This window comes from Triturus cristatus, chromosome 3_1 (assembly GCF_964204655.1).
Source record: "Triturus cristatus chromosome 3_1, aTriCri1.1, whole genome shotgun sequence".
In the NCBI taxonomy this organism is placed as follows: domain Eukaryota; kingdom Metazoa; phylum Chordata; class Amphibia; order Caudata; family Salamandridae; genus Triturus; species Triturus cristatus.
This window is the reverse complement of record NC_140583.1, coordinates 136,298,582-136,321,927: the sequence shown is the minus strand read 5'-3', so window position 1 is coordinate 136,321,927 and position 23,346 is coordinate 136,298,582.

Here is a 23,346-nt window from a genome sequence, read left to right as displayed (position 1 = left end):
CGGTGATGACTTGTCCATTGACGAGCAGTTTGCACTTCAGTTGGTGCTTAGTATTGAACTCATGATTCAAGGCTCGTGTAGTAGAGGAAGAAAACATCTTTCTCGCTACTGATGATAAGGTCACAGGAGGCATTGATGCTTGATGTGTTTCAGGGCATGTCAGTGGTGCTGGCATGGACTGCTCGAATAGGGGCTTGGGTCAGCATATGCATGTTCCCCTGTGCTGTAGAACAAAAGAAGTCCAGATGTAGCCAAATTGTAGGTTATAATAGATGGTTTATTCAAGTTCTGTTACAGGAGAATAAGATGGTAAGTATGATGATAAATAGCCCCACCAGTCAGGATCAGCCTCCCTGCTGCTCAGTCTGCACACTCCAACTGGCACTCAGCACATCAACAGGCACCCATGTTGCTGAAATGTTCATGTAACCTGGTTTATATTGGCATGACGACGAGAAAGGTGAAGATAAGAATCATGGAACATCGGGCAACTTTTAGGTGCCACAGGACTGTGAGTCGATTAACCAGCCATTTCTTGGCAAGAGGGCCCCAAGCCTAAAATTTTCAATGAACGGCTCTTGATAAACCTAACATCAGTACCACACAAAATCCTCAACACGCCCTCTTCTTAAGAGAACAAAAATGGATCTACAGAGTCCAGAGCCATGTTGAGGGGCTTAATGATGAGATCCTGTGGTCAACTCTACATAATCTGTGAGTGACCATTCCGAAATGTATGAGTATGGAAGGATCATGGAATGGGGTATAGGATTGTAGGGATCACTATACATCCTGTCCGGGGGGGCTGCCCGCTCCTCGAGCCCGCTGCCCCCCCCCCCTTCCACCTCTTCCCTCGTCCCATACTGCTGTGGGAACAGGGCACATCCAACAAAACTAATAAACATCTTTTCCCGGCCCCTCCCCCAACCCCCACGTCCTATGTAACACCTTTGGCTACATCATCAGATCATATGAGGTTACTAGTAGATGATATTAATTTACTGTTTTAGCCTCTCGCCTTTCCTTCCAGTTTTACTCGCAATAATAGTAATATAAATAATTTTTTCTGTTGGTGCTTGTTGTTCTTTTTCCTAAAAAAAAAACAAAAAAACGTTTCCATCAGTAAAGGTATTTAAAATTTGACCATACGAAGGCTTGGGAGTCTTACGTGGGAAACCGCAGTTGGAGCAATAATAAAATGTAAAATTTATAGGTGTTTCTGCTAAAGGGGAGCAGGCCCTACGAGTATCCTTTAGCACTTTTTAACTAAAGCTTTGATCGAGCGCACGCATGCGTGGATGAAGGCGTTCTCACTTCCTGCTTCACCTAGGGGTTTTAGTGGGTCAGCGTTTTAGCTTTTCCACACTGGGCACGTAACGCCGACCACGTGAGGCGTCTAATGGAAGGGAATTGCCAAAGGAGTTTTATCTTTAAAAACTTCAGACCCGTTACGCCGGTGACATACACGGGGACGGGAGTGACCATATGGGGGCAAACAACTCACCTTGACGTAGTAAGTACCATGTTGATATGGTGGCAAGTGATGGGGTCTGTCGCCCCAACCACGAGGGGAATACTGACGATCTCCTCTTTTGGCAACATGTAAGTGTGGTTTTTCTTGTGAAAGGGGGCATACATAGATCATAGCGTCCCGCATGACCATAGATGCTCCGATATTGTTTAAAATCGCAAATTGATTGTTTCTGGGTGCTCGTTTGAGTACTAACCTATGATCATGAGACAACATTATTTAGCTAACATAAACTAGAACCTCACAATTGATTGGGAGGACGGTGGATATGTGATGTGGGTATACATATTTTTAACTGATCTGAATGTGTCTTACAGAGTTTGACAACAGGGAGTTCTCACTCCCCCACCATTTTGAGCTTTGAAGTTCAATAAACTCGGTAAGAATTAGAGCATGGTAGTGTACCCATTGTGTCGCAAGAGCAGTGAGGGTTGGATCTCTGACACTTGATGAATATTGTGAGAGATGGGGAATGTATCCCCAGTGGGACATGAGGGGTATTACTAGATTGCCCTGTGGAAGCGAATCTTAAAAAGAAAGTCCCAATAGTGGTGTGATAATGCCCTCAATTGACTCGCTGTATGTTTTTAAAGGCTCAGGGTGTATCGTCCATGTTGTGTTTTGTGTTGTCACTATATACACACTAACACTATATCACCTAATATCTGTGTTTTTATATGGGTTCTATTACAGGTTCCCCACAAGAATCATCCCCACACATGATTAGAGAGGGATGTTGTTGCCCTGCTCCGGAACTGAGGAGCCAGGGACTTTTTACTTGGGATCTTTTTCGTTAATGTGAAGCCCTGAAGAAAGCCGGGGTAATGATTAATTGTCTTTTTTTATTCGTCTGAAACATTTTGACATTTGCTTGCAGAGTGGAGGCGTAGGTGTTACATAATAATTCACAGTGCCTTCATCCACTGGTCATACACATGGTCCTTTCTTTTAACTCTGGACGAGGGAGTCCATGATTAAAGTTGGATTGAGGACATCCCGTGGCACCAGTTTTATATCACTTTATATCACTATGTCTGCACATTTATTCACATAGTTAATCCCTTGTTCTTTATATGTTGTATTGTCTTCCCCCTCCTTATTGCTCCACCTCCAGCGTTGGCTAGTGCGGAGATGTGCTAGCAGCCTTATGATGAAGCATGACACAGCTCGCTGTGTGTGAGGGCAGTTTTTTACACACTTGGATGTTCCCCCGTGACCTTGATGAGATACAGCATTTTAGCTTCAATAGTCCTACTTCTTTGTTGTGTGTCACCCATGCATTCTATGACATCACCAAGCATTCCAGCACTCATCCTGGCTGAGCAGTAGGGAAGATGTGGGTAAAGAAAAGGAAAGGCAACAGTAAAGTCAAAATATTTCTCATTTCCTTATAGAAACAATTGACAGAACCAAAGTGAAGAACAAAGATTATACTTATAACCAAAATGATGAAAAAGTTGATAATATTTCATACAGAAATTTGGAAATGTAAATTCAACAGACTAAAGATTAAACAAAGACAGAATGTTGCAAAATCATTAAATATGTTAATGTCACCAAATAGTTGATGACATTCATAATGTCATAAATGCATTAGAACATGAAAAGAATAGGTGGAACAGTACGCCATTAAAATCATGTAACGCTAGATAGAATGTTGCTAAATCATTAAATACATTAAAGTCACCAACGTATAAATAGAACTTTCCTAATGTCTTGAATGTATTAAATCATGAGAATAGTTGATAGAACACTGCTCCCTAAAGCAATAAATACCTTGAAAAACTCTCACACCCATCCCCTTTCCTTACAAGCACACCGCATACAACAATGCAGCCAAAGCACACTATGCTGTACGCCTGACATGACCTACCGTCACAGGCAACAGAATCATACTCTATTATAACCTGACAGGACCTATCGTCTCAGGCAAAGTACACACGCAGGCTACTGTACACCTGACAAGACATGACGTCTCAGGCGAAGCACACTCGATTATACACCTGTAGTCTTTAGGAAAAGTACACACTAAACCGTAAACTTTAGTGCAATCAACCCTATAACGCAAACACTACAATGTACACCTGACAAGACCTATAGTCTTGGGAAAAATACAGCACAAGGTACATGACCCCTCAACGCACACCAAGGTAAAATAATAGTACAGGGTACATGACCCCTAAACTCACCCCTAGGTAAAACAAAAGTACAAATTACACGACCTTTCAACGCAACAGAATTCCACAAAGGCAAAGCCACACATTTTACAAGACCAGACACCCAAACATCGCACAACACGCATAAGCTAGGAATTAATAATGGCCTCACTAAATCAGCACAACATAGGCAGAACCACACCCAGTAAGAATATAGTGTACAAGATAGCAAACAAACAGGGCACGCCATAGCATGTGGCATAACCAACACACCGAGCAGGAACATGGCATACTTGGCAGCAAACTCAGCAAGATTGAGCATGGCATATATCACCCATGGCTGCAAAATAGAAGAAGACACACAACAACATGACAGCAAGCATGCGGCATGCATTGTACGCAGTAGTACATTGAAAAAATAGCAAACCTAATGTGTGACCTGAACCAATAAGAGAGGAAGACAATAAGCAACTCAGCACTGCAAATAAAACATATATGCATGCTTGCTAAACACCTTGTCCAGTTTAGTCACTGATGCAACCCCGATGAGCGATATCTCACCCGAACCCATTGTACAAGTAGCATTAGAACAACTTCACCTTCAGACCCCTTACATTATCGGGATGGACACAGAAAGGAAAACATGCTTAAGTTGACACTTCTCCAAGTGGGATAACGAGCCGCTGATGACTGTTGAAGGACTCCAACAAACACTCACTGTTGATCAGTTCCAGACAGTCAGAATGCTTTACTCCTCCTAATTACCATAGAGATATGTATGGACGCAGAGTAGTGCACCCATGGTCCTTTTCTGTTACCGAGTAGCGCACAGGAGAGCACACTGTAATAAATAAAAATAAATTTGACAAAACTCTACACTGGCCGTTCTCGTCTTTCTTGTGATGTTGATAAAAGAAAGTAGCGCACCTATGTAATGCGGAACCACTGGGAAACCATATTCCCCTCTATAGACATTTCCAGTTCCTGTTGCAACTGACCCGGCAAGTGGCGGCGCATGCTAGGCTCTAAATGAGGCATACTACAACCCGCGCAAAGCCTCGCTCTTCAGTATGACTGCCACAGCGTCAGCGCGCGTTCAAGACTCTGACGCAGTGCACACACAGAAAGACGTTCTGATCACAGCCGCACACACGTCACAGCAGGATTGTAGTCGTTGGAAGGCCCATGAGAAGGTACACAATGTCTTTTGCTCCCAGCAGATGAACTCCAGCACGCACACAGCTCATCACTCACCACAAAAATAAGCGGGAATGAATCTTGGTTATTGTATCCACTCCCAGACAGCACACTGACTCCGTCAGTCTCCTTACGCCATTACCCCGAGTCAAAAATATCCGTTTGCTGCTCCATCACTAAAACAAGTCACAACTCCGAAAGCCAGTTCACAGCTTGAGTTTTCCCCAACTTCTTGTTTTATTTATATTTATTTGAGCGTTGCTGGTTCTTTGGGTGTGCACCTCCCAATAAACATAGATTAGTATTATGACAACAGAGCAAACGGGACTCAAACATGTTGTTCTATTATGTTCTTAAGATCCTTCATGTAAGAAAGCTGAAACGCCCCAGACAGCCTCTCCAGTTGGTAAAAGACACTGGTGGGGCTAACCAGAGCGTTTCTTACCTTCAAGCTTCAGTTTCCTTTATTTCAGGTTTCAAACATCCACAGCATCTTCCTATACACACAGGTTCTTCTTTTAAATTGTCGCCAAAATGTTGTAGATCAAAAGAAGTCCAGATGTAGCCAAATTGTAGGTTATAACAGGATGGTTTATCCAAGTTCAGTTACAGGAGAATAAGATGGTAAGTGTGATGATAGATATCCCCACCAGGCAGGAGCAGCCTCCCAGCAGCTCAGCCTGCACACTCCAACTGACACTCAGCACATCACCAGGCACCCATGCATTCCGTGACCTCACCAAGCATTCCGGCACTCATCCTGCCTGAGCAGTAGAGAAGATGTGGGTAAGGAAAAGGAAAGGCAACAGTTGAGTCACATCACCCTGTCATCCTCTAGTACTGCTACAGCAGACCCGCGCAAAATGGTTATGCTTCCCATACTTGTTGCATATCTTTCCTTGTGCCGGCACTGGGCCGAGGGAATGCAACTTGCAACCACATTAGTCACAGACTGATGCGCTGGAGGCCACTTTTGAGGGCTGTCCACTGGAACACAATTTGCGTACGAGATCTCAAATTTGAGGTGAGGACCTACTAATTTTTCATAAGGGCTCTTCCATTCGCTCTGCTTTGCTGTGCGATAGCTTGTGAGTGCGACCGAGGGCCAACATTTCTTCTATCTTCATTCAGGGTTCTTTCAGGATGAGCTGCCAGAACACTCAATTTGTACCCATGGTTGATTTAGGCTCAGAGCTCTTAATGGGGATCATCATCCATGCACGTGCTAGCCATTTTGCATTAACACGTGTAAAAGTCATCAATGGATTCATCGTCCCTCTTGCATGCCTGCCGTAATTTGAAGTTTACATTGAGCATCACGGTGGCGGCATTGTAGTCATCCTCATCACCTGTGTTAGGCGAGTTTGAAAACGTCTTCGCCCACATAGTGCAGCAAAAGGAAGCGCTTTATTCCGGGATCATCTTCGCGGGTAGCACAGAAGTAATATATGAGTCTTTTAAGCATGGTTTTACTCTTGTGGAGGCCATCACTGCGGAGGCCGTCACTGGGTCTGCTAACACATTGACTGGCGGAAGAACATCGTTAGCTTGATGAGCAGGCTGTCCACCCATGCATTAAACAGGTGCAGGTGGGCATCCTCAATTGGCTGGAGCCATACCGTCTGGATGTGGGTTGGGCTGGTCTTGGTACTTGGCCGGTATTTGTGCTTGTTAGGTGCAGGATCCAAAGCGATCAGAGTGGAGTGGCTCACTGGAGGATGGTGGATGTCACGTCTTGTGGATGAGGTCATGCTACAGGAATATGCTGCTGCAGGCCAGGGCTCACCCACGTGCCGAGTCAGGCCCCCGTAGATTCAGTGGTGATGGACCAGGTGAGCGGGAACATGCCACAGGCTGCTTCTCATCATCAGTGTACTACTGCTGGCAGCAGCTAGAAGAGATCCTATGAGTTTGGGCCTAGCTGGGCACTGGGCAATACAAACACACCTCACACAGGTTACACAGTATGGACCCCGCCCACAGTGCATCCCGTTATTTATACAGGAGCTCATGCCTGACCTCAAGGTGCGTGTGACGTCGGGGGCAGCTTACTTTGTTCCTTGAAACACTAGAACAGTACAGTACAGTAGCTTGTGATGGCCCAATTTAATGGAGCAGAGGGTTGAAAGAGGAAGGAAATCAGGTTAGCTGTTCAGATGAAACCAGTTTTCCTGGTCTCCACTGCACACATTGCCCTTTTATCAGGAGTAAGACCACAAATAGGGGGGTGCATAATGAGGCAGGCCTGGTGGCGGCCCCTGCACTTCTCTGAGGTGTATGTAATGGGGCAGAGACCAGCACTTAGCTGCTCTTCTGAATCATACCAAAAACATACACAGCTTACTGTGGCGGCTGGCACGGATCGAGGGTGACGGCGCAGGCTGGGGAGAGGGGGAGGGAGAGGGAGAGAAAAAAAATAAAGCTTAACTCCTCGCGGCGAAACTCCGTTCAGGTTGAAAGGGGAAACAGCCAGGCTCCCCTGACCAATCACAACGCTGCAATGCAGCATTGTGATTGGTCTGAACGCCGTGGTTCGCCACTCAGATGGGGAATAGGGTCTGAGTATCCTCTACATGCAGACTGTAATGCAGTCTGCATGGGTAACATGCAAAGTGCATATGACCATTCAGCCACCTGAGAGGGCCTGTCAAACAGCCATGCGCACATTTACAGAGCTGCAACACTCCTTTCCCTGCTCTGAGAGCAGAGCAGCCCCACCCTGCAAAGACAGGAACAAATAAAATGATAATGACATCCAGTTATTATCATTTTATTTTTCCTTCATTTCCACTGCTAAAAGCTGTGGGGCGATGCTCCTATGCCTCAACAGAGGAGCCGCCACTGATGTCTTAGAGCCAGCCCACCGCCTACTATTAGTTGGCTTCTTGTCACTCTCCTTTACTTGCTACTTATTCAGTAGCTTTCCTTCCTCTGCTCTCTGAGCGTGCCCCTCTTCTGGATCAAACCCTCTTTACCATCTTTTGACTGGACGACTTGTATACTTTCAGTGCTCATATATTTGGGAATTTTTTTTTTCTTTCAGCACTCAATGAGAGTGCATGTGTTTCTTGCTCTTTCCCTCAAGTGCTGATATTCTGCCAAATAGCCACTTTCCATTTCACGGTCCATTTTGCGGCCTCCTTCCCCACTTACTCTCCCCATCATATGCTGCTTATACCTTTAAAAATCAGCCCCAACCCACGCACTCCTTGTTGCTTCCTCCACAGGCCACAGTTTTTTTTTTATAGAAACATATTTATTTCGGCCCTACTCCCTCCTTGCTTCCTTTTTGTGGTCCAGAAAACTAAAATAGTTTAACTAAGTTGTTTGTAGGACGGTGGACCCATGCCATATGTAGTGAAATTTCATTTATTATTTGCTGTTTTGGATTGGTAAAAAATAACAAATACAGTGGCGCTCAAGTATTTCAATAGGCGGGTGCATGCGTCACCACGTATGCGTGCTTCTACGGAATGATGTGGCAGGAGCGTTATTATGAGTAGACACTCATGCATTCATTGTGTAATCGTATCTTCTTTTTTTGCTTTGGCAGATGCTGTACCACATCTGCAAAAAGCTGTGGGAAAGCCAAAGGTCCTTAGCGAATGCTGGTTCAAATCGTTTTCAGGTTAGCGTCATAAGACAGGAAACAAGACTACAGATCCCAACATGCTCCGATTTGTTAAATGAAAATCCAGGACTGGGGCACTCTTTCCTGGTGACATGGAGCCATCTGGTCACCATAGTTATGCAGGTACTTACAGGCTGGCCTGCGCCCTTCACTACTGATGGGCACTTTAGCAAAGGACACCGCGGATATAAAACGGCCTGTGGTCCGCATTCATGTTCACCCTTTCCCTTGAAACAAATAAAAGCATCTAACCACAGTTCTAAAAACAAGTGGCTTTAAAAAGTCCACCGAAAGCCACAGCCTTGTCCTCGGAAGGCGTCATTTTTGGAATTCCTGGGCAGTGAGAAGAAGCTCGGTTGTCAACAGAGCTCTGTTCACAGAAACGAGGCCGGGCGTGGAAGAAGGGCCGCCATTGTTCCGCGGCGTGGTGTGGGCCGCAGGAATGCGCAGGGAATGCACCGTCTGCGTGTCGCGGAGAGAGGGGGCCATTGTGGCCCTGGCGCTGCGTGGAAGGCCCCGGGCGTGGCCATGACCTCACGTCCGTCCGTCAGCTTCCTCCTGATTCTAAGCTCAGACGCGGAAGTGTGAAGGTGCTTAGCGCGGTCCGAGCAAGGCTTCCAGCTCCTGGCATTCTTCGGAGGCTGCAGAGCTCAGCCGCCGCGGTCCGTGGGAAGGGAGATACGCAGAAGCCTTTTAAGGGTCCACTTACAGTTTACAAGGCCGCCAGGGCTATTTTAAAGTACTTTTATCTCGCCTTGGAAATGCCTCAGAAACCCGAGCGGCAGAGCGTCGGGGAGCCGTTCATAAACATAGGTTTAGGTGCAGACAGCCTAGCCCATTGGTAGGGGGGCGGGGGGGTGGTTACAGCAGGGCGACCCCAATTGTTGGAGGTCACCCCAGAGACATTATTATATAGTTATCCCACAATGCATCTCTGTTATAACTCCTTTTGCAGTGTTATAATTTGGAATTATGACTAGCCTATTTTTAAATCTTTAGACTTTGTAAGGTTTTAGCAATAAACATAAATAGAAGATTGTGGGGCAGTGTAAAGGTGTTCAGGTCCTCGCACAAGCGCTATACCTTAAAGGAGAAACTCTGCCTCTTATTAAGCAAAAAAAAGAATTAGGAACGAGTGTTTTGGGCCTATCCAAGTGATGTTAATTTCTACTAAAAGTGGCAACGCAACACAGGTGAGTGAGTTAGTGGGGAAGGGACTTGATTAACCGGAAGATGTCTACACAAAAAGCAAACTCAGATGTCCTGCTGATGTAGAAGGTAGGCTGCTTCTTTTGAGACAACAGTGAACCTGCAGTATAGCCTAACCTGAGTTCATAGCCGGACTGGCCCTACGGGGCATCGGTTGTTTTCCACGGAGGCTACAAGGTCGGGGCTGGTATTGTAGCAGTGCAGCAGTTTTAAAAGCGCCCATGCAGAGTTCCTTTCAGATCCAGTAGTTTTCACGCAATAATAAAAGTGTCTAGATAACTCTCGTGATTCATGTACCTGCTGCTGAGAGATGGGAATTTAGTCTAGTGCTAGTTTTGACTCATCTAAGGTAGCGCAGAGGGTTAATGTGCCTGCTGCAAAGGACGTGTACCATGCAGATTACAGAACAATATTTGATGTGCATAGCTTAGTGGGTCACTGTGTTTGTCGCAGAGACTCTTTTGTTACTGGCCAGTTCACAAATTAGAATCATAATCTAGCACAGTGTGCTATGCAGGGTCATTAATGAGCCTCATGCAAACTACATGGTACAGATTAGAAAGTTGTATATATTTTTGAGTCTATCATTATCCTAATGTTGCTAAAAAGGGTTTGTATGGGTAGAAAGAAATTCTTCTTCTTAAATCCGTCCCTATCCAGTGTGTTACGTGCTGAATCCTAGGTTTATGCTTCCCCAGGACAAGCACTCTTAAGAATGCCTACTAGTATAGACCTAGAGACTAGTATAGACATTATGACACCTTGTATTATGGTACATTTTCTATACACTGATTCACATATGTATGAATCATTGTCTGTGTGTGATTGATGCAAAGCGCTCCGACACCCTACACTGGTATGAGAGGTACTATAATATGAGAGGGGCTATGGAAAGATGAGGGGTTGTTTGAGAATGATAGTGAGGGAATCCTTGAATAAAAACATCCAAAACTGTTGAATCCTGGTGCGCTCTAAGGTCATCATTTACTATGCTTTAAAAGCGAATACAATAGAAAATATAACGAAAAATGTGTTGTAAAATCTACCATTTTTGCCCAAGATTTCTTGGGGTGCCGAACCCCCCAAAACCTTGTTATAGTGGTCAGGCTCGGTTACTCTGCACTGTACGGGGACTAGTCAGACAAAATTTGTCAGGGCTGCTATGGACTCCCAGTCCAGCCCTGCCTGAGTTACCCAATGCTTGTGGTGAAGCTGCAATGGATTATGTCGGAAAATATTTCGAAGGATATCACTGTCGCTAGAAGCCACATAGGGGCATATTATCAAGCAGGGCGGTAAAATAATCGCCGCTTTAGCGGCAGGAAACTGCCGCTAAAGCGGCGATAATGGGCTTGATAATATGCCTGTGAGAATTCCAATAGAAGCCCATTGTTGTAGTATAATGAAGAACTCTTGAAGCACAAAGACGAGGTAAGAAGATATCCTTTATTTCCTGTCATCCGCTCTCCTGACACTGGAATCCTCCCATGTCAACATTCTACTGTCACCTCTCGAGGACCATACCAACATGGAAATGGCAGAGGGGTGTGCGGAACATACAATAAGTGTAACAGAAAGTGAGATTACAACACCCATGTTGACAGCAGAACATGGGCTTTTATTGGAATTCTCTGTGGCATATTATCAAGCCCATTATCGCCTTCTTTAGCGGCAGTTTTCTGCCGCTACAGCAGCGAACATTTTAACGCCATTTCTTGATAATATGCCCCATAGTTATTACCCCAGCACTTGTACCATGTAAGTTAGTTTGCTGTGACATCACCATCAGGTCACATGTCACTGGATGCCTTTTCCAAGAACATCATCTTTTTGAGAGCTATTAGTTTTGTAATATGAAGTATCCTACCTCTTTCATACCCAGGATGTTGACAGGTATTTAATAACTGGCTGAGCTAGGTCCACTTAACTAAGAGTTTATCTGGGTGCAAACGGATGACCCTGGTTAGCGAGGCCAATCTATTTGACATGATGGCCTAAGTCTCTGGGAAACCACAGAACCTAGGTTGAAACTGGCACTGTCCTTTTATACAGTAAGGCAGTATGACCACCACTTGCCCTGAAGCACATCCTGATGCGCAAACCTTCCAAGTATAACCCTGACCTCATTAATCCAGTTTCATACGTGTGAATGCGAACACGTCATATGACCATTTCAGTGTAAAGGCTTACTTGGCTTCAAAATGATTTTGCCCTTCCGTTAATGCCAATAAACTACACTACAGCCTAGAACGAGTGATGCTTATTTCTCCTATGGCTCCGTAAAGCATTAATGTGGTCGTAATAGCTGATGACTGCACAGTCGTTAATTACAGATAACCAGTGGTAGGCTATTATCCCTATATTGGACTTTGGTACCCATAGATCAGCCTGTGGTACTCTTGTCTGCAAGGATCAGTATACAAAGTTATCCGTGGTTTCCATTTCTTTTCCTTCTCCTACCCCTTAGCAGCAGATAAAATGTTGTTGGGCTGAAGGGTTAATCCTGTGATGTCACTGGGGTGAAAGAGTGCATGATGACTTCTGCAACTGCTGGCAAATTTGGTGACTAGATGTCCCTGGATAACTGCTGGCACTGTGAACACCCTCCGTTCCACGGTTTTGGAGCGCTAAGATGCAGACCTGGAAAGACAACACGAGCTCGTCTGCACAGCTGGCAAACACTGGACGTCAAAATCTGTATTTTTGCTTTTCATTACACTCCTGTTGCTGAACAAATGCAGTCCGCTTTGCCAACAATCCCTCTCGCGGAGGAAGTTTGCTAAGATGTTTGTCTTGATCCCCCTACAGCCCATGGGAAATGGATACGTTTGGGCCAACTGGAGAGAAAAAGAATACGTCATAACTGTAGTTGGCTGCAGGATTGTTTAATGGACGGAAAATCGACCTTCTAGGAAAACAGCTGTAATTGTACTTTCTCTTCCTAGAGCATGAGCTATGGTCAGGAACTGCCAAAGTGAAGAAAACTACAACTCCCATGTGTCCCAGAGGAATTCAGCTTCTCGTATGGATTAAATATCGACTGGTCGAAAGCTGACAAATATTTGTAAACAGATAAATGTTCACAATGTATACAAACATTGAAAGCATTTTTCTTCTGTAAGAGAGCCTCTATCACGGAGGACCGCTTCATAAGTTCCAAGGCTTTTCACATAGCCAAACCATAACCCTTGAGGAGAAATACCAGGCATCCTCTGAAGCTAACCTCAGCAATGAGCAATTATTGGGGAAATCCTTAACTAAACACCACTGGTAATTCCTTATGTTCTCAAGTTAGTCCTCATTAAAATGTCAATTGAACCGCCACCGGCAGGCCGTCAGTGGCGGTCCCACAGACATCCAAGATAGCCGTCCGACCGCCGCATTACAATGTGGTCGGTCAGGCCACAGCGGTTGGAGGGACAGACCGACGTCTCCGACAGACTCAAGGAGCCCATCGGGCATCAGTCGGACCCTAATCCCTACAACAAAGGCAGTACCTGCACAGGCAAAGCCACAGGGATTAAGATGTCCATTTCCCACAGCCTTTCCATTGCGGCCCCACCACCATGAGCAGGATGTCGGAAAGGAACTTTGGGGCCCCTTAGCAGAACCCCTATCTCCCATGGGCCTCCACTATGTGGCCAGGGGGCACATGTGGTGCCCCCCCAACCATCCATACACCGTCTGCCAGGCACCACATTGCGCCTGGCAGACGGTGCATGGATGTTTAAAAACATCCCTTATTCTATTGTAGTTTGTGCTACAGCCCTTTTCCGGGCCGCAGCACAAACCGCAATAGAGAAAGGGATGTTTCCGACTGCCTGCACAGCCGTCGCATCATAATCTGGCGGGTGGGATCTCGGACTACTTTTCGGGTGGTCCCACTCTCACTGTAATGTCATTGGACGAAATAAGGGCCATAGTTTCAACCTGAGACATCTACACAATAGGTTAGTGGCCAATGTGCAGATCCGTAAGTACCACTACTCATCACCCATGACACTGTAGAAAATGGTAAATGAATTTGCCTGCCTTAGTGTAGCTATGACCTCCTTCAGCCATGTGTTCTTGCTCATGCTACTGTTTTCCACAAGACGTCCGACAGTCTCTGATGTTGATGTGTGCTGCATATTGACACTCAAGGTATTAATTAAAGAAAAGCTTGCTCAGCTGCTTGTTCAGCGGCATCTCCTCCTCTTGGCCCGGCCAAACGGTTATGTACACTTTGCATGTTCTCCACCCAGGCTGCATTACGGCCTTAGTGGAGCAGAGGCCCATGCTTCCACTCTCTCTCTGAGCACCGAACCACTGCGCTCAAACCAATCAAGACGTTGCATTGTGATTGGTCAGGGGAGCTGGGCTGTTTCCTCTTTCGGCTGGAAAGGAGGGACGACGACGAGGGACGACGCAGAGAAATGCAAGGAAGTAAAGTGAGGCGGCGACTTGTGACGGCTGCACACGGCACCAGCAGGTACGTTTTATTTTTTCTTTATTCCACCCCCCCACGATTCCATGCCCCAGACCCCGCCTCCAACCAGCCGCCACTGATAACTGTTTACATTTTAGAAACTCTTGAGGGACATTTCCCCAGTTCTCATGTACTCAGCTGGTACCTCCATGTATTACTTGTGAACATTCTGTAAGGTGATATCAGAAACCCTGTCTAATAAAGTACAAATTTGAGTCTTGCTTGTACTCGACCAGCTTGACTTCACTGATCATTTCCTGGGTATTCCTTGCTCTGTTAATATGTGATTCACAGATTATTATTTTTTGTTATGTTATTAAATGCTTTTAGACTAAACCCAATATGAAATGAAACTCCCTTTTACAGAATGTAATGGCTAGCAGCAGACATCAGAGTTGAATTGGACTTTACTCGATAATCACAGTCACCAAAGTTAAAAATGAATTTTGCCCATGGGAAGCTTGGGTGAAGGATGACCTGGAGTTCAGCTGGCTCCACAGGTAATACATATACTAAAGATTCAAGTCTGTTTGTGATTATTGATTACTTATTTGGTATGTCTGGGCAGGTGTCAATGGGATGGACCAGTTGAATAGGAGAAGGAGAGAATACCTGGGAATTAGGAAGTAGTGTAACTGATATCCAGAAAACTAGAGCAGAAATCTCAGGGGGGGTAGAATTGGTTACTTAGGTCCCAGTGCCATTGGATGAATGCTTTGGAAAAAGTACACTGGTTTAGCTGACCAGACCTTCTGCAGACCTCAACGGGCTGTGGCCAGAGGTGTTCCTTTCCCACCTCCTCTATGGGGAGGAGCTGGAGTGTTAGGTGGCAGACTACATAACTCGTCTCCTGGTTGTGAATGCAGTTGTAGCAAATCAAAATGGGTGCTAAAGAATCGGAAGTATCACAGTAAGTGGAACAAGGCATCACCTAAAGGAACTTCTGCCCATACCATGCCATCAACAAGTGCAGGTACATAGAGAATTGGAATTTGATGCAATGCCTAATGGTGACAAGGGCAAGACCTGTATGGATGAAACAACCTTCAATATTGAAAATTGAAATACCTTAAGAAAAAGTTAAAATAGCTTAAGAACAAACCAACTCCAGAGTGATGGTAAGGTTTTCTAAATTGGTATGTGTATTACATGAAAAACCAACAGAATCACACATGCAAGGTCCTAAAAACACCAAAGTAGCAATTTTAGGGATGAGGTAAGAGCACTGGCTCCTTCATACTTTTTCTCCAAATATCTAATATAATCCATGAGAAACCGAGGAGAGGGAGGATGCCATATACGATGTCTTTAGTTTTCCAAGTTGGTAGGGGTTGCTGGGGGGTTCACCTTAGGTGGCACCAACAAACGGCGCAGTGCGAGCCATGGAGCTGCCGAAGATGGAAATGGCAGGGTCTACGCAAGCAAGCGCAACAGGCTACAGCTTGACTGACAACACGGTGATAAGCACAAGAGCAAGAGAGTCTGACATAACTCTGGATTTGCCACCATTAGTTTGGTCTCGATTGTTACCCCACCGATCACTCATACATGTTCAGAGCAACCGAGCATGCAGTCTGACTATTACCTGGAATAGTCTGAGACCGACAGCCCGACGAAGTCCTAGAACAAGTATCTGGATCTTCTCCTAGTGATGAGGACAGCAATGACTCTAGTGACCTTCCACATGTTCAGCTCGATATCCTTCATCCTTTATGACAACAGCCTGACCTCAGAAAAGAGGAACCTGTCAATTCCCCAAACATGTGATGGAACCCATAGAAATTCATGAAGAATGACAAACTGCCCTCGAATGTTAGAATCCTATTTTAGGTGGCTGTATATTCATTATTTATTGTCTCCATAAGTGCTTTGTTGAATACTGGCACGGATGTCTGACCTACTGAAACTGAATGGACCCAAATCAACAATTGTAATCAAAACAAAGGTGAAGTCCCTGCTCATTTCCTTTATCGTTTGAAAGATTTATTTAATTGTCACTCTGGTGTTGCAATTGCTGCCGAACAGCGCAAGAAGCGGTGAGAGCTGCTTTTATTCAAGGGCTAGTACCAAGATTAATCGAGAACTCCATGTATTGGAGAGAAAACAAAAATCTGTCAATGTTTTGCTGTAGCTAAGCATTATGTAGCTGTTTAAGAAATTAAGAAGGAATACACTGAATTCAAATTAATGTTGTAGCAAATGCGGTTGCTCCAGCAGACGGGTGGAGATGGGGATTGGGGAGTCAGGATGAATGGAGTGGGCAGGGTGGCCAGCGAGTTGGAAGACTAAGGAGGGGACAAGGGTGGGAAAAAGGACAGTTTGCGCTCTTTGTAATTTCTCCTGTTTCAATTTTGTTCATTTATGATACTAGAAATAAGATTCCACAAATTTACCCTAGAAAGCTCAAGATCAGCCAGAACAATCTAATTTCTCTCCTCCTGCTTCAAAAAGCACCCACCACTCTAGGATAGCCTAAAGGAAGCCTAGTGATCTGTACACACTTGAATGCCACTGGATCAGAAAGGGTTGTATGAGCAATGTGTCAGAAATAGAAAAAAAAAACCAATACATTGTCTAGGACTAGTTCAACGTCCCCGCTTAGCACACCATGAATTGTATCTAATATTTAAACTCCTTCATATCATTTCAAATTTTGCATGAAGTACTTTATTCAATCATTGTTTCAATGTCACATTCATCGTGTTCAGTAGTCACACGTAAAACGTCAATTCGTTTTTCATTTGTTGAACCGATCCCAAAGCATTTCAGGACAAAGCCCTTCATTAGGGGAACTTATCCTATAATATAACCAAAATGCATATTAACAATGATCAGAACGGAACAGCTTTCTTAAATCAATCATAATACAACCAAAGAAATTGGAAAGTGAGTGAAGACGTCCACCAAATGTATGCGGTACCTCTTAAAAAAATCAATCATTAAGACAACCTTGAACTTTCAGGAAACATCCCGTGGAAGGAGGTGAAATGGTCAACAACTTTACTGAAACTATGTTTGTCTGTAGCAGAAAAAGTGAAGAATAAAAGATTAAGAGGCCAAAATAAAGTATGTGACTAAAATTACAATGCTTGTGAATGCCGATGTAACCAAAATAACCCAAAGTGAAAAAGAAAAACTTATGGGTGTAGCTCCAAGCAGTCACCTACCGTCCATTATAAGACCGGTGTTTTTCCAACGTGTCTGTATGCAGTCACATGAAAGTCTGTTAGTAAAGTGGCCATTTTCACAACCTGATTACAGAAAGAAACAGAGAGCACTACGTGCAAGTCGACTAAACCTAAATAACCGTGTCCACCATCTTAACCCCTTCCCCGCTCATGACGGAACCGTTCCGTCATGAGCCACGGTTGCCGTGTGCTCATGACGGAACGGTTCCGTCATGACACGCCTGTTGGCGGCCGCTCCGCCTACGCGGCGCTGTTTCCCCACCTGTGCGGGGGGACAACTCAAATGGGCGGAGTCATGACAGAACCGTTCCGTCATGAGCACAGCTCAACTGTGGCTCATGACGGAGCGGCTCCGTCATGAGCACAGGCCCACCGCGCTGCCCCCCTGCCCCCCCCAGCGCTGCAGCGGAATGTCCGCAGCAGCGAAGGGGTTAAAGCGGGCAAATGCTAAATGAGTGCTCTGAAAAAAATAACACCTAGTGTAAATACCAGAATCAAATAGTGCGGAAGTGGCTGAATATAACGGAAAGGTGATCCAGAGTGAATGAATAGTAATACTAAAAGAAACTCTATGCACCTCACGTGGTCCGTCCATGTGAATGAACAGAATAGATCAAAACCATAAAAGTTTAACAATGAGATGCGGAGTATCTAATTAACAGGAAACGTGAAAAAAGGAAGACAGGGCTCAGAAATTACACATTATGGATAATATCTTAAATCTAGTCGATCATTTAAACCTTTTGGATTACATGAATCAAGTTTGTTTATCCAAAATGATTCTCGCTGAAGCAACCATTATTTATTGTTTATTCCCTCTTGGATCAACACGGTTTATAGAATAAGAAACCGCAATTGGCTGACGTGTTTGTATTTGGTGAAGTGTACAGCAACCGGTGATTTCTCGTAATGATTACTGATATTGCTTTTGTGTTCAGTGAGTTGTACTTTTATCTTGCGCTCAGTTTTGCCTATGTAGACCAAGCCAAATTGACATTTTAACATGTAAACAAACTTTTTTGAATTGCACATGGCTGTAGTTTAAAGTTTGATGGAAGTACCTTGAATGGGTGCATGATGGTGTTACCCTTAATGATATTGTTACAACGTCCTTAATTCAAACAAGGTATGGTTCCTCTGTGAACGGTTGAGGTGGATTGGAATGATTTACTCAGATATTCTTTAAGATTTTTAGTTCTTTGGTAGACAAAAAGTGGAGGATGTTTAAAAATCCCTCTGAAATCAACTTCAGTTTGTAACATTGGCCAATGTTTCAACACAATCTTTCTTATTTGCTGACTTTGAGTAGAAAATTTAGAGACAAATGCCGTTCTTTCAGACTTTTTTGTTGATTTCTGAGTAGGGGCGATATTCTGAGCCAGCATTGGAGGCCAATACACTCTTCCTCACCTGCTTGATTCCCTGGGCGTTGCCTCGTGGCCGTTGTCCGTCTCCCTCCCGCCGCCGCCATTCTAACACGGCCGCTGTGCGGAGGGGGACTACCCTTCCCAGGATCCTCAGCACCGGATAGGAAGGGGAACGGGAACCCGCCCACTGAACTCTCGCGCCTGGCGGCGCTTAAAACCAACGTGAGCTACCGCCACGCGGGTCCGCGCGCTAATCCCGGGCAAAGGGCGGGCCCTCTGTGGCCCTCAGAGGCACGCAGGAGGCCGGGCTGGGCCACACCTATTGGAAGAAAAACCAAGGTACTGTGATCTGGCTGCTTGATAAGTCAATAGTGGCTGACACGTTAGGCTGGAGCGGTGGACAAATGTCATAACATCTATAAGTCGGATGTGGTTGTTCCATTACATAAGCCTGGTGATTCTAATTGATATATCCGATGTGCCCTGATTTGTTTGGATTGTGAAACACTGAATCTAGGTAACAGCGCAAGGCGAAGCTATCGCTCATATCTTTTTAGCTAATTGACAAAAAGACTAAGCTGCTATTTTGTATTTTGTATTGTGCTTGGTGTACCGATACACATTGCTCATTTGCATGACGTTTTTAAATTACTTTTAAATGTTTTATAATCAACTGTGCTCTTGCATATTGGGAACTACTTGCTTCTGGGTCTAATTACTCACCTGCTGCAAACAGTGTGTGCTCTCTTCGCGGGTCACGGTCCCCGGTCCGTCACGGCTAAAAGTGCCGATTGAACAGAGGGACGAACGCGACTCCGCCTACCTCCCGACCTTCATTTCCTGTTCCAGGGTATTTTAGGCAGATGGTTTGCCGGCCGCGCAGCGGACGCGCGCAGCAGGCGCGCCTAAGGCAAGCCCGTCTGCGCCCGTCCGCGACCGGCCGCCGACCAGAGCCGGCCAGCATGCCAGTTGTAGGAGTGGTCGATCTGTTTGCTGGTCGCGGGACGAGTTGCTGGATCTCCAAGGTCCTCTCTGCGCTAGATCTCATCAGTTTGACCTAGCGGCTGCCCCATTGCCACTTAGCTGCGGGACCTTCCAAAAGAGTCTGTGTTTAGATCAGGCTACCAACACAAGACAAACTGGTCCCCGGGGCCTTTTAAAGGAGCGTAAGGTTAATATAAAGGCAGCCCTTATTAATTGCAGATCTTTGGTTAGGCATGCAACAGAGGTGTGGTCACTTCTAAACGATGGGATTTGGGACTTGCTGTTTTTGACAGAAAACTGGCTCCACCTGGATACGGTTACATCAATTGCTTTGGCTATACCCTCTGGCTTTAACTTTTTCTGTGCCAATCGGGAGGGCGGAAAGAGAGGGGGTGGGGTGGCCATTATCCTCAAGGATTCGTGGGAGATGGCATCCTCGGACTCGCTGGCTGAGCAGGGCATTGAGGGTCTTAATTTCTGCATACAATTCAATCCGACTTTTGCCCTTGCTGGCATCCTTATTTACAGACCCCCTGACTGTGCTACAACGGCTCTCCAGAATCTATGCAGTTTAATTGCCGAAAAATCAGTTAAGTACACCAATTTTATGGTTCTAGGAGATTTTAATGTACATGCTGGCGATGCTAACAGCGCACAAGCAGGTCAACTTATATCTGCTTTAGCTGGCATTGACCTCATTCAACAGGTTTTCTCGCCCGCGCACATTGCAGGCCACACCTTAGATTTAGTATTTACCACTCTTACTGATTTAAATATGGAGAGTCCAATTCCGTTAACGTGGTCAGATCATTATCTGATCCCTTTTGGCTTTACCCTGCCAAATGGTGGGCAAGCGGAGGGCTCCCGCTGGACGCTAAAGAGAAATTGGAAAAACCTGAATGAAGCTGGCCTAAGCACTGTTTTACGGGCTACTCGTCCCCACCTATCCTCTGACCCAAATGTAGACGCAGTCTCCATTCATCAATGGATTGCCTCTGCAGTAGACTCGGTAGCTCCGGTTAGAGTAGTCAAATCCACGAGATTGTCCCCGACTGCCGCCTGGTTCTCATGCGCCCTTAAAGTAAGTGCAAAAGATTGGAGCGCCAGTGGAGAGTGAGTTATAGCGACTCAACCAAGGCTTCCTACAAAAAAGCATTAAAAGACTATCATAAGGACATAAAAGCAGCTATGAGAGATTACTTTATCAACCGCATCCAGAATGCAGACCACTCTGGTCGCGAGGTTTTTAAAGTAGTTCAATCCTTTTTTAACCCTAAGGCACTGGAGACCAATGTCAGACCCACCCCAGCCCTGTGTGGCAAAATAGCCAATCACTTTGAAATCAAAATTTTAAAGGTCTACGACTCCTTCGCACCATCGGAGCCAACTATGGCGCCAGACAAATCTCCAATCGCGTCAGATTCTCCTATGCTTATCAATTTTACGCCTATACTATTAATGGATGCTCTAGCCGTAATTCAGAAATGTCGCTCAGGCGCTCCTGATGATCCCTGCCCACCTAAATTATGGAAAATAATATCCGCCCCTATGGCGGATACATTACTCCAGCTATGGAACTCCTCGCTGGACACGGGAATCTTCCCGGACTCTTGGAAACATGCAACTCTTCTACCACTACGAAAGAAACCGAATGGTGACCCGGACGATCTTAGTAATCTCAGACCTATTTCCTTGCTCTCCGCCCCAGGCAAGATGCTGGAGAAACTGGTGCAACCTCAACTGACCTCCTTCATCGAGCTTAGAGGGTCACTGCATGATACACAATCAGGCTTCAGGGCCGGTTTCAGTACAGAAACCGTGCTCCTTGAGGTCGCAGAGTCAGTTAGATGGGCTCTGGACTCAGGAGCCTCGGCAATGCTGGTGCTCTTGGATCTATCTGCGGCGTTTGATACCGTGGACCACTCTATACTGATCCAGAGATTACACGCCGCGGGATTTGAGGGTAAAGTTCTGTCCTGGCTGACATCCTATCTGAGGGGCCGTACTCAGAGGGTCGCCCTTAAGCCATATGAGTCCGATCCGAAACAGCTGTGGTGTGGTGTCCCACAGGGATCGGCCTTGAGCCCCCTACTCTTCAATTTATACCTCGCTCCGCTCTTCTCTTTGATCGCCAACTGGGGTGTTAAAGCGATTTCCTACGCTGACGACACCCAGTTGTTTTTCTCTTTCAAGGAGCAGACGGAGGAGGCTTTTAAGAATTTTAAAGGCTGCTTACGGGATATTGCGGCTTGGATGAACTCAAACAAATTAAAGCTGAACGCGGGGAAGACCGAAGTATTGTTCTTCGGTCAGGGCTGTGTCCCTGACGCAGAGTTGTGGTGGCCGGTAGAAATGGGTCCACCTCCCTCTCCCGCCCAATGCATCCGGAACCTAGGGGTGAGATGGGAGACAGATCTCTCCCTATTAGCTCAAATACAGCAAGTCTCAGCTACTTGCTTCAGTAAATTAAAAAATTTACGGAAAATACTGCTGTATTTACCAGAAGACTGACGGAAAACTGTAGTCCATGCAACAGTTACCTCAAGGCTGGACTATGCTAATGGACTGTACCTTGGTCTGCCAAAATAAGCGATTCATCGACTCCAGATGGTTCAGAACGCGGCTGCGAGACTGGTCTGCCGTTTGCCTTCTCGAGACCATGTCTCTCCGCATCTTCTGAAACTCCACTGGCTATCAGTAGAGAAGAGAATCGTTTTTAAGGCCATGACCCTGGTTTACAGGGCTCTAAGCGGTAAATGCCCGAGCTATCTGAAAGAAAGATTGCGCCCCTATAAACAGACCCGTGCGTTGCGCTCTAACTCCCAAAACCTGCTACAATCCCTCCACTTTATGAAATCTCGCCTGGGTGGGAGAACCTTCACGGTTAGAGCAGCCACTCTGTGGAACTCCTTGCCAGGCTACCTTCGTCAGGCTAACACAGAACCTGGTTTCCGGAAGGCCCTGAAGACCTGGCTGTTCAAATCAGATTAACACTCTTGAGGTGGCTCTCTTCCTTCTTCGTTTGCTGCAGTGCCTGAGGTTTAGCGCCGGGACACACCTGTCGGGTGTAGCTGTCGCGCTCTATAAGCTGCTGTATTATTATTATTATTATTATTTATTATTATTATTTGTTAATATTATTTGGCAACATTGTTTTAAATATACGGCAAGAAAGTGGATCTTGACTAATAGGGCATTATGGCTCCCAAACCCAAAACTAGATCAACGAAGAAGAAAGCAAGTACCCCGCTGATCACTAAACAAGCTGGTCCTGATACTGCTAACGTAGTTGGGCATCTAGCACCCCCTACTGCCATAAACTTGATGTTACGAAAGGTCATTGGGGTGGTGGATGGGGAGATTGAACGCACCCAGAGACGCCTATCAATGACCCCCACAAATAATCCCCATACACAAACGCAGAGTATACTTTCGCAGGCTCTAGACGTAAACTTTTGTGTTAGCTTACAGGATAATAGCCCAGATACTTCATCTGAAAATGTACCTTGTGGTCAGCAGGCATCAGAGGCCGAGCCACCCCTTGCCAGGGCAGTAAAAAGACCAATTATATTAAAACATAGACCGCCTAAAAGGGGCACAAAAAATATGCATGCA